Raw genomic sequence first — 12,734 nt, 5'->3', positions numbered from 1 at the left:
AAACTAATACCTAAAAACAAAGAAAACAAAACAAATCAGCAACTTAAACAAAAACTTAAACAAAATACAATAATTCGAAAGAAAACAATCCGAGAGATTAGCAAAGTTGCTAATCCCCGGCAACGGCGCCAAAATTTGATGCGTAAAATAACTAAGCACACAAATTAAACCCTCTTTTTATCAATTGTAGTAAAGTATGTAAGTAGGGATTGTTCTAGGCCGGGGATTAGGAGGGATTGCTAAATCACTTGGAAACTGACTTGAAAACGTAAAAACAAAGTTTAAAACACTAACTAGACTCAAAGAATGCAAAACTATACTTTAAAACACTAAAACAAACCAAAAGACTCAAAACAGCCCCTAAACACTCAAAACTACCTTAAACACACAATCTGGGCAGTTTTGGGACTCTAACACAAACTTGGACGAATTTTGGTTTTCTAATGAACTAAAACACTTAAAAACATAATCTAAGACAAGTTCTAATTAATATGACTCAAAGAAATAAGATGGGGTTGATTTTGGACGAAAATAATTAAATTAAGACAAGAACAAAGTAAACAAATTCTTAGACAAATTTAAGTGAATCAAAACACTCTAACACACAACCAAAACAAAAATTAAACACTTTGAAACAATAAAGTAAAAGGGGGATTTTGGTTTTAATGAATTTGAAAACAAAACAAACTTTGTAAAACAAAACATATTGTAAGTGAATTTGAATGAAACTTATGGATGGAAGATTAGCTAGGAGGTTCTTCTCCACATATGTCACACTTGCATACAAAACGATTTCCAGTTGCTTTTCGATAAGCTATGAATACTCAACGCCCCAAATTAACCGTGAATTGCACTAATTAACCCTCAGTTTTTTCCACAAGTTATTAGGTTGGATGATTGCATACGACAACCCAAAACATTCCCTACAAGTTCCCTACATGAATTGCATAATAGAGATACAAGCAAGAATCATTAAGTTCTATGAAAAACATAAGCATTGACGAGGCACTCGTTACTATGATTTGCATGAAACTTATGCCAAGAGTTTACTTAACGTGATTGTGACTAGCAACCTTCACTACTTGTGAATATAAGTTTATAACGATTAGGTGAAACTCCCTTATATTCTAGCGTCAAATTCATGCATGAAAATTAAGCGTGCACTCTTAACCAACATACACAAATTAGTTTTTATATGAATGGATAAGTAAATTGAATTCACAACTTATGAATCACAACTGGATGTAATCAAATCATATTGCAAGTATGAACATAGTTTCGAATCACCCCCTAACTAAGAGGGGTTTAGTTCCTCATACTCACAAAGCAAAGATACATAAAATTAGACATTAACATCAAAGGAAAGAAAACACCTAAAATGCTCCAACTTGGTAGCAAGTGCATCCAAGATTCCTCTTTTCCCTTGCTTGCGGCAGATTGGGTTATGGACAGATTTTGGGTAGTTTTATGATGTAGAATGGATGGGGAATGGTATGGAAGGGTTTAGGGTGAGTGTGGAGGAGTGTTTGATGGTTGGAGGGTGGTGGAGAACTAGGCAAAGAGGGTGGAAGAAGGTGGAGTGGCTGTTATGTTTTCTAGGCACTAGAATGGTGTTTTTGGGGTGTTTTGCTTCCTAGGGTGTGTATGGACGAATTTTTGTGATAAAATGATGAATATGGGGGATTGTCCTTTGGCCAAGGGGTGTAAACATGTATTTATAGGCCCCCAAAAATCTTAGAAAAATCAGGTTAGGTTAAGGATGAAATGCATGGCAATTTGTGTGTGTGGTGTGCAATGGTCCAAGGGTGAAAATGAAGTAATGATGCAAAGTGTGAAGGGTAAAATGGAGTGGTGTTGTAGCTAGGGAGCATGAATGATTGTGTACATTGCATAGAGATGGAAAGGGAGGTGAAATGTGTCAACAAATGGGTCAAAGGTGCAACAACATGTGTTGCACATGGCATTGGATTCCAAATGTGAATGATGGAGCATCAATTGGTGCATGTAATGGATGTAAATGTTGTCTAAAATCTAATGAGTGAAGGGAACAAGAGGTATCAAGCAATTGAGTGTAATAATTAAATGAATTGAAGCATGAAATTAGAAATTATGTAGGGGACAAGAGTGATCAAGCATGGCATGGAATCCAAAGGGAATTCTATGTGGTTTGCATGGCAAGGAATGCAAGTTGGGGTGACAGATTTTTGGGCTGTTTTCTTCATCTTTTGGACCATAATTCTTCATATTCTTGGCCTCTTTAGTTCTCAAATTCGTCCATCCACTTGGCCCATGCATTTGCTATCCATTCCAAGCCCGAAACATGCTCCAAAGGCCTCCAAAATGCATCTTCTTGCATACTTTGTCCATAAAATCTGAAAACACATGAAAATGACTTTAAACATTAAAATAACTAAGGAAACACGACATAAATGCACAAGAACAAGCCAACTAAGTCGCATAAATGTGCTCCTATCAACTACTACTAGCATACTGTGCATCAAGATGCTAAGGAGTTAGTACAAAAGTACGACCACTGCCAACGCTACAAGGTGGTGCTAGCACTGTTGGCCAAAAAACTACACCTGCAGACAAGTCCTTGGTTGTTCATGCAGTGGGAAATCAACTTGGTAAGGCCAATGCCGCCTACTACTGGGGTAAACGCATGATGATCGTGGCAACTAACTACTTCACCTATTAGGTAGAAGCAGAGCCCATGATAACCACAACTCAGACGGACATAGAGTGCTTCATATGGAAGAACTTCATTTTCCTATTTAGCTTCCTTCTTGTCACGGACAATGGCCCATAATTCGTAGGCAAAAATTTGGCGAAGTTCTTCTAGAAATATGGCATCAAACAGCACATGTCCAAGCCGAGGTATCCTCAAGGTAATGGGCAGGTCGAAGCATCCAACAAGACAATTCTCGACTGCCTAAAAAAGTCCCTTTCCGTTAAGAAGGGAAAATGACTAGACATACTTCCCAGATGTCTATAGGCGTATCGCACAACCAAACGACGAGCAACCGTTGAGACTCTTTTCTATTTGGCATTTGGTTCAGAAGCAATTATTCATCCCAATGTCATCGTGCCAAGTATCAACACTCTACTGCCAAGCATCAAACAGAACAGAAAAGAGATGGCCACATGAATAGATCTGGCAAAAGAGAAACGAGAAGGTCATCACCGCATTGCAGCCTACCAACAGCAACTTCTCTCCAGCTACAACAAAAGGGCTAAGATCCGACAGTTCAAGCCTAGAAATCTAGTCCTAAGAAAAGCCTTCATCACTGCCCATAGAGAAAGCTCCAAAAAGACGGAACACCTACAATCTGATAAAGTACCATGCGTGACCTCCCATTACATCAAAGCCTGAAGACTCAAGCAACTCGACGGGCACCACCTCACAAGTCGAGGACTATCTAGTTGTTATGCAATCCTTACCTTACAGCTAAGTTTTCGTTCATTTCACTCATTTCTCAATGAGGAATTCAGAAGTAATTTACAACTTGGCGCAGCTGCATGCTTACAACAACTAATCACTCATGCACTTCAAAAGAATACCGCACCCTTTTTAAGGATTTATCACAGGAATTGCGCCCACTGGGGACCAACCATGCTCTCCAGTGCAAGAGGGTAAACTAATTCCCCGACACTCATATGGTATTGCTCACCAATGCAGACGGATAAATTTTACACTCCGAATATCCAAACGTGGATAAGTTGGGTCGTCCTAGTGTAACTAGGTGCACAATGGGTTGCGCTGGGATTCCTAGAAGTAGCCACAATGGACTTTTTCAAGGCTTATCTAACTGAAGGATTTTGGGTCTCTTGGCCTAATCTGTGGGGAACCGGGCCTCAGAGACAGATGAGGCACATTACGCAATACATCCTATTGACGGCTACCCTGGAACCCTAAAGCTGCTACCAAGTGCCATAAGGTAGCCTACGGTTTCCAGAAGACAGCCTACGGCTTGCCCTTCAAGCAGTAAGCCGTGTTAAACTTATACAACCGTACATTTTTTTGTGAGAGGTTAAACAAGTTAGCATGCATATACGAAGCTTTATCCACTGTCAACATGTTACGCAGTCGATAAGTTTCACCTCTACCAAGCACAGAATGATTGTTTAGATCTACACTAATTCCTAAAGTGTTGTGGTACTTGCTACACAACCCATGAAATTGGTTACATAAAAGCAAGGAGTTCTCTCGGACCTTTGCTTACGAAATTCCATACAACCGCGTACTTTTGATACGAAAGGTTAGCAAATTTCATAACCCAAAAATCCTTAGTATGTTATGATATAGGCCACACAACTCAAAGGATTGAAAAAAGCCAAGGTTAACAGCCAAGTGCTCAAGCGGACTTGTCTGCTTCTGTAAGTAAGGCGTCTGGTTGCCGACCCTATGGCTAACAACTTTGCAAAAGTTCTACACTAACACCTATGACTGCATAGGCTACGCAGGCAGGTCTACTTATAGAAAAGTAGCACACATACCGTTGGTATAAAGGTCAAAGGTTGGGCATAATAAAAGAAGCAAAGATGAAGAAAAGCGAAGGAAACAAGTTTATTAAATTTCTAACAAAATTGATAAACAACTAGCAAAGACCGTATGAGTTCAAGCAAAGCAAAAAGCAACAAGGAAAACAAAGAAAACCCTAAAAGCTACATAGAAGACTACTCTTCAGCAGCTTGGACATCCCACGACTACTCGATCGCCACACCTTTAGCAACCGCAATGCTCTTAGCAACAGCATCAGCCAGCACTTTACCCCCGGCTGCCCCAGCCTGGGCACCAACTTCTCTGAATATTCACCAATGGAAGCCTCAAAAGTTAAAGCAAGCAAGTCTTCCAAAGAAATAGAGAAGGTCTCGAAGTCTTTTCCAACAACCTTAAAATTAGACGGCCTACCAAAGAGATGATCTAGATAACCCAGCTTGTAGAAATCAGCCTGACTTTGAACAAGCGAAGCCTCGAGCCCAACCTTCTCACCCTTCAGTTGCTTATTCCCTTCGAGCAGACCAACACGGACGCGCTGTAGCTCATCCACTTTTTTTCTTTAGACTTTCGTTGATCTTCAATGCACCTTGGAGTTCCAACACTTGGGATTTAAACCTATCGACGCAGTGGAACGAAGTTCAGAAACGGCACGCTCAAGATTTTGAATCTGAAATGAATAAGCTTCAGCTGCCATAGTCTTTGCCACCTTATTGACAGCCTTGGTATCCTCTTGGTCAATAAGCATAGACTCAATTGCCAAAATCGTCGTTTTCTGCATCATAGTAAGTAGAGCAATCCTTATATATTGGGTCATATGCTTCGTAAAGGAACTTGGGCTAGTAACCCTTCTAACACTATCAATAAGCTCAACACATGCATCCATGTTTTCAAGCAGATCTAGCTTCAAAAGCGCACATATCTTAGCAACCTCTGCAGAAACAGGCTTGGTGGATTTCTCACAACTACCCATGGAAGTAGTCTTTTTTTTCTCAACAGGAGAACCAGTCTTAGTAGCAAGAGAAATAGGCCTTGGCACCACTTTAGCATCAAAGTCCACCTTATCGTTCTTCATAGTAGCAAGCCTCTCCAAAGGTGAACTGGATTTAACTCTCAATGAATTGCTCTTTGAAGTTGATTTAATCATCTACTTAAGGTAGACTTAAATAGACTTTAGAAGTAATTATTTCTCTTTCCTAGAAGGATCTAATTTCCAATTAAAGAGGGAATCTACATCAAAATAGGGAACAATCCTATGTTTCCTAAAACAAGAGAAGATCTATACACCTGCTACCCTTTCCTACGAGTAACCCAACAGGTGTGGAGGCATTTGTGGAGCCAAAAATAATCAAGAAAATTATGGAGGCGACACGTGGACTTTCGGGTAAAAAGACAAAATTACCCTTAAGGCACAGCAGGATTCCCACGTGCATGCAACGGACAATAACGGCTCAATCGAGTCAAAGGTGATAAAAATGGTATTTTTTTTCAAAACACCACCATAAGTGGCCGGTCCCTATTTCTCCAAAGAGGGCCGGCCACACCCCTATATATAGCTCCATATTTCTCCAAAAACCTAAGTTCATTCTCTCCCTAAAATTCTCTAAACACTTTCTCTCTCAAATTCTAACTTTGGCATCGAAGATTCTTCAGCCAAAGCGCCTCCCATTCATCGTGGGCACGTGAGGCTCTTAGCCTTGACCTTAGGTGTTATTGTTTTGTAGGTGCATTTTCGTCAAAAGAGAATACGGCAGAAATTTGCATCCACAAAGTCTGTTTTGTTTTGGGGTTTTCTGGGTTTAGGTAAAAACCTTACCTTATTTCCTTAATCTCTAATTTGTGTCATAGTGATCTGAGTGCATCAAATTATTCAACTTGTTATTGAGTGTTCAATATCTATCTAATATGCTTCTGTTGTCAGGTGTTGGTACTCATCAATTAAGTGGTATGTGTTTTTGAAACTCATTAGGAAACCTAGAGAATTTATCTTGCTTAATTCTTAAGTATGATTCAAACTTTGAATAAAACATGTTAAATAATTATTTGTAGAAGGAAATTATGGTTCGAATTTTCTTCAAAAATGGCTTGTTAATGCCTTTTAAACTATGAACTGTTACATATGGGGCAAATCTTTTTTCTTGAATATGATGATTATTCATGATTACATGTTGTTCAATTCTTAGTTCAATGATTATTCATGATTACATGGTCTTCAATTCTTAGTTCACCATATAGCTTCTAAACCTATATGTGCTTATCAATCATTTGTTGCTAAGATTGTGTATGTGGCTAATAGTTTTGATGTTATGATGTGCAATATACTAAGAAACGAAATCAAGACTCTAAAAGTTCATATTTTGATTTCATTGTTCTTTAGCGTCTGCAATATCAATGATGATTTTGAATTTGGCCAACATTCCAATTCTCACTGGTGGGAGCAATTGCAAGAAGTGGAGAAGGGATATCAATCTGTTAGACTCGTAGTTCCATATAGCAATTGATAATCCTAAGCTTGTCATCACTAATCAAAGCACCACTGCTGAGAAATTAGATCATGATGGACAAGAGCTAATAAGGTAGCACTTTCTATTTTGGAAGGTGGGAAGACAGATCCAATCAAAGGTGGAATCAAGAAACCTAAATTGACTGTGGATTACTTAAAAGCAATTGAAAAGAAGTTTAAAGACTTTGAGAAAGCTGAAGTGAGTCAATAAATGTCCTTACTTACAACTTATAAGATTGAGGGCACTGGATCCATTAAAGATCACATCAAAAAAATGACAGATGTTGCTAAAAATCTAAATTCCATGGATGTGAACATTGGCGAGAATCAACTGGTTTTCACTATACTCCAAGCACTTCCTTCAAAGTATAGCCAACTAAAAGTATCTTACAATACACTAGATAAGAGCTGGGATATTGATGAACTCATTGCACAATGTGTCCAAGAAGAAACCCGACAGAAGCAAAAAAAGGGCAAGGAAATTGAGGAAGCCAATTTTGTGCAACCCGGAAAGTAGAAGAAAGCTTTTAACAATAAAGACTCTTCTGGTTCTGGTAAGAATCCTAATAGTTTTAATGCATCTGCTAAAGCAAATGACTCCCATAGAAAATCTACCAAGTTTAAAACTAAACGTAAAGATATGTCTAAACTTAAGTGTTTCTAGTGCAAAACTAAGGGTCATTTAAAAGTCAACTGTGAAATCTTTAAAGACTGGTTAAAAAGCAAAGAAAAGGAACAAATGCTTGTTGGATCTAATTTATGTGAGGTACCTGTTGATTCTTGGTGGTTTGATACTAGATGCTCAGTGCGTATAACTAATTCTTTGAAAGGCTTTCAGAAACAAAAGGAAATTGGAAATGCTTTGTATAATGTTTATGTTGGGGAAGGGACTAAGGTTACAGTATATTCTATTGCAATAGTGAATTTGAAATTAACTTTTGGTTTTGTTTTACAATTGAAAGATGTGCTCTATGTGCCAAAGATGAGAAGAAACTTGATTTTTGCTTCAAAAATTGTAAAAGATGGTTTTGCATTCCTTGTTGATGATGTGTGTTTAAAATTTTTTAAGAAAAACTATCTTGATACGATTTTGGGAACTGCCTTTTTGCATGATAACCTGTGGTGTCTAGAATGTTTAGTTGAGTCCTTTGATCACTCAATTTTAAATGTAGGCTCTAAATGAATGCTAGAATAAGATATCTCACACATTCTCTAGCATAAAAGACTATGACACATTTCTAAAAAAAGAATACTCAAACTTTCAAAAGTTGAGTTAATTCCAAAATTGGATCTTGCTACTGCAATTGAATGTGTTGACTATTTAAAAGGTAAGATGACTAAGTTTAGGAAATTTGATCTAAAAGAAGTCAATGATTGCTTGAAGTAATACACAATGATATCTATGGTCCTTTTCCAGGTAAAACAATTTGTCGGAATAAGTATTTTATCAACTTTATAGATGATTTTTCTAGACTTGGATATACATTTCTAATTGGTGAAAAGCCTGAGGCTCTTAAGTGTTTTGTAATCTATAAAGTTGAAGTTGAAAAATAGTTAGGTAAGGTGATTAAATTGTTAGATCCGATAGGAGAAGAAGCTTTGAAAACAGCCAATTATATATTGAACTGAGTTCTTAGCAAGGCATGCTCTTCAACACCTTTTGAGTTGTGGCATAGGAGAGTTCCAAGTTTTGCCTATTTGCATGTTTGGGGATGTAAAGCCAAAGCTAGATTCTACAATCTTAATAAAAGAAAACTGGATTCAAGAATATAGTCTTGTTACTTTATTGGTTACCCTGAGAAGTCAAAAGGATACAGATTCTGCATTCCTCAATGCCACATTCCAATTCAAGAAACACACAATGCAATGTTCTTAGAAGACCAAGATATCTCAAACTTGTCAAGAGAAAACTTTGTTTTTAAAGAGATTGACCAGAATAATGAAAATCATGCACAAGCTAACTACATTTAAATCTTGTTATTTCCTCAACCAATGTCCACAAGCATTGATGACTTGACTGCAGAAATGGATCTTGATACTGGGAATACCATGGAAATTGAGTAGCCTACAAACATAGCATGCCTCATCTATGATAGAAGTAAATCATCAGATTTCAATTGAAGTTCCATCTCAGTTTGAACCTATAAAATCAACTAGAATTCAAATATTAACCGCTGCCAATGATTATGTATATTTGCAAGAAAGTGAATTCGATATAGGGGATGTTGATGATCCTCTCTCATACACTCAAGCCATAGAGAGTTCACAATCAATTTTATGGCAAAATGCAATGAAGGATAAATTGGATTCCATGTTCAAAAATCAAGTTTGGACGTTGGTGGAGTCAAATTAACATATTAAACCTATAGGTTGCAAGATGGAGTATAAAATCAAAATAGATGCTCAAGGCAGAATTGAAAGATACAAAACAAGACTAGTTGCTAAGAGATTCACTCAAAGAAAAGGGATCGATCACAATAATACTTTTTCTCTAGTATCCTTTAAAGATTCCATGAGAGTGGTTACATCTTTGGTTGCTCACTTTGATTGGAATTGCATCAAATAGATGTTAAAACTGCTTTCCTTAATGGAGATTTGGAAGAAAATATCTACATGAAACAGCCAACTAGATTTGTTGAAAGGGGGAAGGAAAATATGGTCTGCAAGCTCAATAAGTCAATATATGGCTTAAAATAGGCTTCTAGACAATGGTACCTAAAATTTGATCAAATTGTTATTTCTATGGGTTTTGTAGAGAATAAGTTGGATCATTGTATATACATCAAGTTTTCTGGATCAAAATTCATCCTTTTAGTGCTTTATGTTGATGAATTCAATTCAAAAGCCTGTGAAAATGTTTTGTGACAATAACTCAACTGTATTCTTTGCCAAGAATAATAGGAGAACTTCAGCTTTAAGGTTGATGGATGTAAAGTTTCTTAAAGTCAAAGAACAAGTCAAGAAATGAGTGATTGAAGTGCAGCATATTAACATTACTATGATACTTGCTGATTCTTTGACTAAAGCATTGCCTATTGGAGATTTAAACAACATGTTTCTCAGAAGGGAGTGCTAGAAAGTTTTGATCGGTGGGAGTAATCAATCATCTTTAAAGAGCTTGGGATTGCAACTGTGTGAATGATATGATCTGGAACAATGAGTGCAGTCCTGATCAAGCTGAAGTTAATTTATTTAATTATAGCTAATTTTCAAGTTCAATTTTATGTTTTCAATAAATGTCTTTGTTTCAAGGCTCAATACTTCAGTTTTTTTAAGTTTTGTAGTTTTTGGATTGTAGACGAAGTTTAGAGTTAGATTCATTTGATGCTTTGGAAAACAGTTTATCTGTTTTAAGCTTATGGTTAATGAATTTTATTTAGTCACTGATATGTTGCTTTTCGTTGAGATTGATATATGTTTTGATTTTTGAAAAGTGGGAGCATATTCTTTTAATTGATTGTTCATATCAGCTTAAGTCATGAGTTATATTTGCATATCGGATATATGGGAGCTTAGAATCAATACTGCATTTTGTTTGTAGTCTATGGTTCTTAGTTTCTGTATTTGGAAATGCAATAGGACGTTGGTCATGATGGTGAATTCTTGAGTAAGGCCCTGTGATCACTTCTTATAATTGGTAAAGCCATCTCTGAAATTGATCTCATGCTCAAGTGGGAGAATGTAATAGTATGAACATGAGATTGGGTGTTTTGGCATTGGTTGTTTAAGTCCAATTGGTATAAGAAAGCCTTATGAGAAGATGTATATTACTTCTTGTTGATAAAGAATTTTGTAATAGCATTAAACTAATATGTGTTAGAAAACATAAGTTGTTTTCTATGAGGATTCTAATAGGGAATCCTTGTTATGTTATGAGAAGGTGATATATTTGTGTTGTGTGTGTACATATATACATACATATATATATATATATATATATATCTTGACCTCTGCTCTCACAAAGTAACGCTCTCTTTGGAACTAAGCCCTATTCTTGGTTTAAGCTCGAGATAATCTGACAGAGAGGAGAAGAGTTGCAGTGCACTAAATTTTGGTTTGCAGCATTCATAGAATCTTCAAGTGGAGGCTCTTCAGGTCAGGGTATAGCAACACTCTTATATGTCAAGGTTTTGTATTTTGCTTGATTGTGATTCTAGCAACTTAATCGAGTTCATGCGTTTATGTTTTAACACTCGTCACAATGTGAAGCAATAGTCCTTATGGGTAACACAAATAACTTTTATCCAAAATAAAGAGGTTTAGGGGTAAATAAGGGACAAAAATTCTAATTGGTTAACCAAAAGAACCATTGCTTTACACTGTGATGAGTTCGGGAATTGAAGCTCCAATTTGTTGGAAAATTAGTTATTATTTTATTATTGTTTATGGTTTTCTTGTGGGCCAAGGATATTAGAGTTTCTTGCCCGTTAAGGATTAGGGTTTTGCTTTAGTTTTCACTATATATAGTAGTGCTTGTATTAGTTAATTATTAAGTCATTTGCAATGTAGCCTCTTAGGTTATGTAGCCGTCATGGCAATCTTTCGTTCACTTAATAAAATTATATTAGTTTATAATTAGTTTGTTCATTTGTAAATTGCGCACTCTGATATTTAACTTGATATCAAAGCAAGTTTGATCCTTAGGGTTGAATCTGTACTTGGTAGCTAGTTTGTTTGTCTCGTCACGTTCCTCTTCTTCGTTGTGGTTTGTCGTAGTGCCCTAGTTAGGGTTTTGTTGCTTAAAAAAAAGAGAAAAAAATTGAATATGTTTGCTGCATCACGTCATCATCTTCTTCTACACTCGAAACAACCGCCACGAACCCACAGCACCATCCACGCGTGTTGATCTGTAGAACCATCCACCATCGTTGCTGCTCGACCACCACCCACCACCACAACTATTTCTGACCTGCACGCTGCTGCACCATGAACCAGACCCGCATCGTACCCACACCTCGCTGCCTGCTTGAACCTTCCGCTGCGTCGTCGCCTTGCCACCCAGTCATGCTTGCACCACCCTACCATATCTCGAATCTGCTGGAATTACTAAGCCCAGAATCTCCACTGCTTGTTGGTTTGAATTGTTTACGAATGACCACTCAAAGAAAAGAAGAAGGAAAATAAAAATGAAGAAAGAGTAGTCAGATTTTGAGGCCCACAGGGGCAAGGAAGAAAATGTGTTGTTTGTCTTTTGTGTTTAGGCTTTCTAAGGCCCACACGGATAACGTCAAAATAACTTGTTGTTGGAGCTTCTTATTGCTCACCGCAACGATCGTCCGAGTGCTTGGACTGGTGGCCACTCGAGTGACATTGTGAATATGGTAAATTGGAATTTTTGCTTGTTGGTTCAAAAATTGGTTCAAAAGTTCGCATTGGCTTTGGAATCTTGCACTTGCACCACTTGGATTACTTTTGCTGGCTTGCCTGTTCGCTCGCTTGATTGCTAGCTTACTTGAATTGTTTATCATGTTGTGTCTACCAAACGGAGCTTGTCTTGTCGTGTCCGCCTAACGGAGCTTGCCTTGTCGTGTCCTCCTAACGAAGCTTGCATCCACATCTGCTTGTTGACAAACTCATGACGTGTACCGCCATGAGTTTGATGGATGTTGGAAAATTAGTTATTACAAGTAAGAATACCCGCACTTCGCTGCGGGTTTAAAAAAAACGTTAAAGTTCATAAATGATTAGCTAGAAACATTAAGAATAGTTTTGTTCATTACTTAAATAGTAGAA

The sequence above is a fragment of the Malus sylvestris genome, chromosome 1, assembly GCF_916048215.2.
Source record: "Malus sylvestris chromosome 1, drMalSylv7.2, whole genome shotgun sequence".
Taxonomy (NCBI): domain Eukaryota; kingdom Viridiplantae; phylum Streptophyta; class Magnoliopsida; order Rosales; family Rosaceae; genus Malus; species Malus sylvestris.
Note: the sequence above shows the minus strand (reverse complement) of the source record.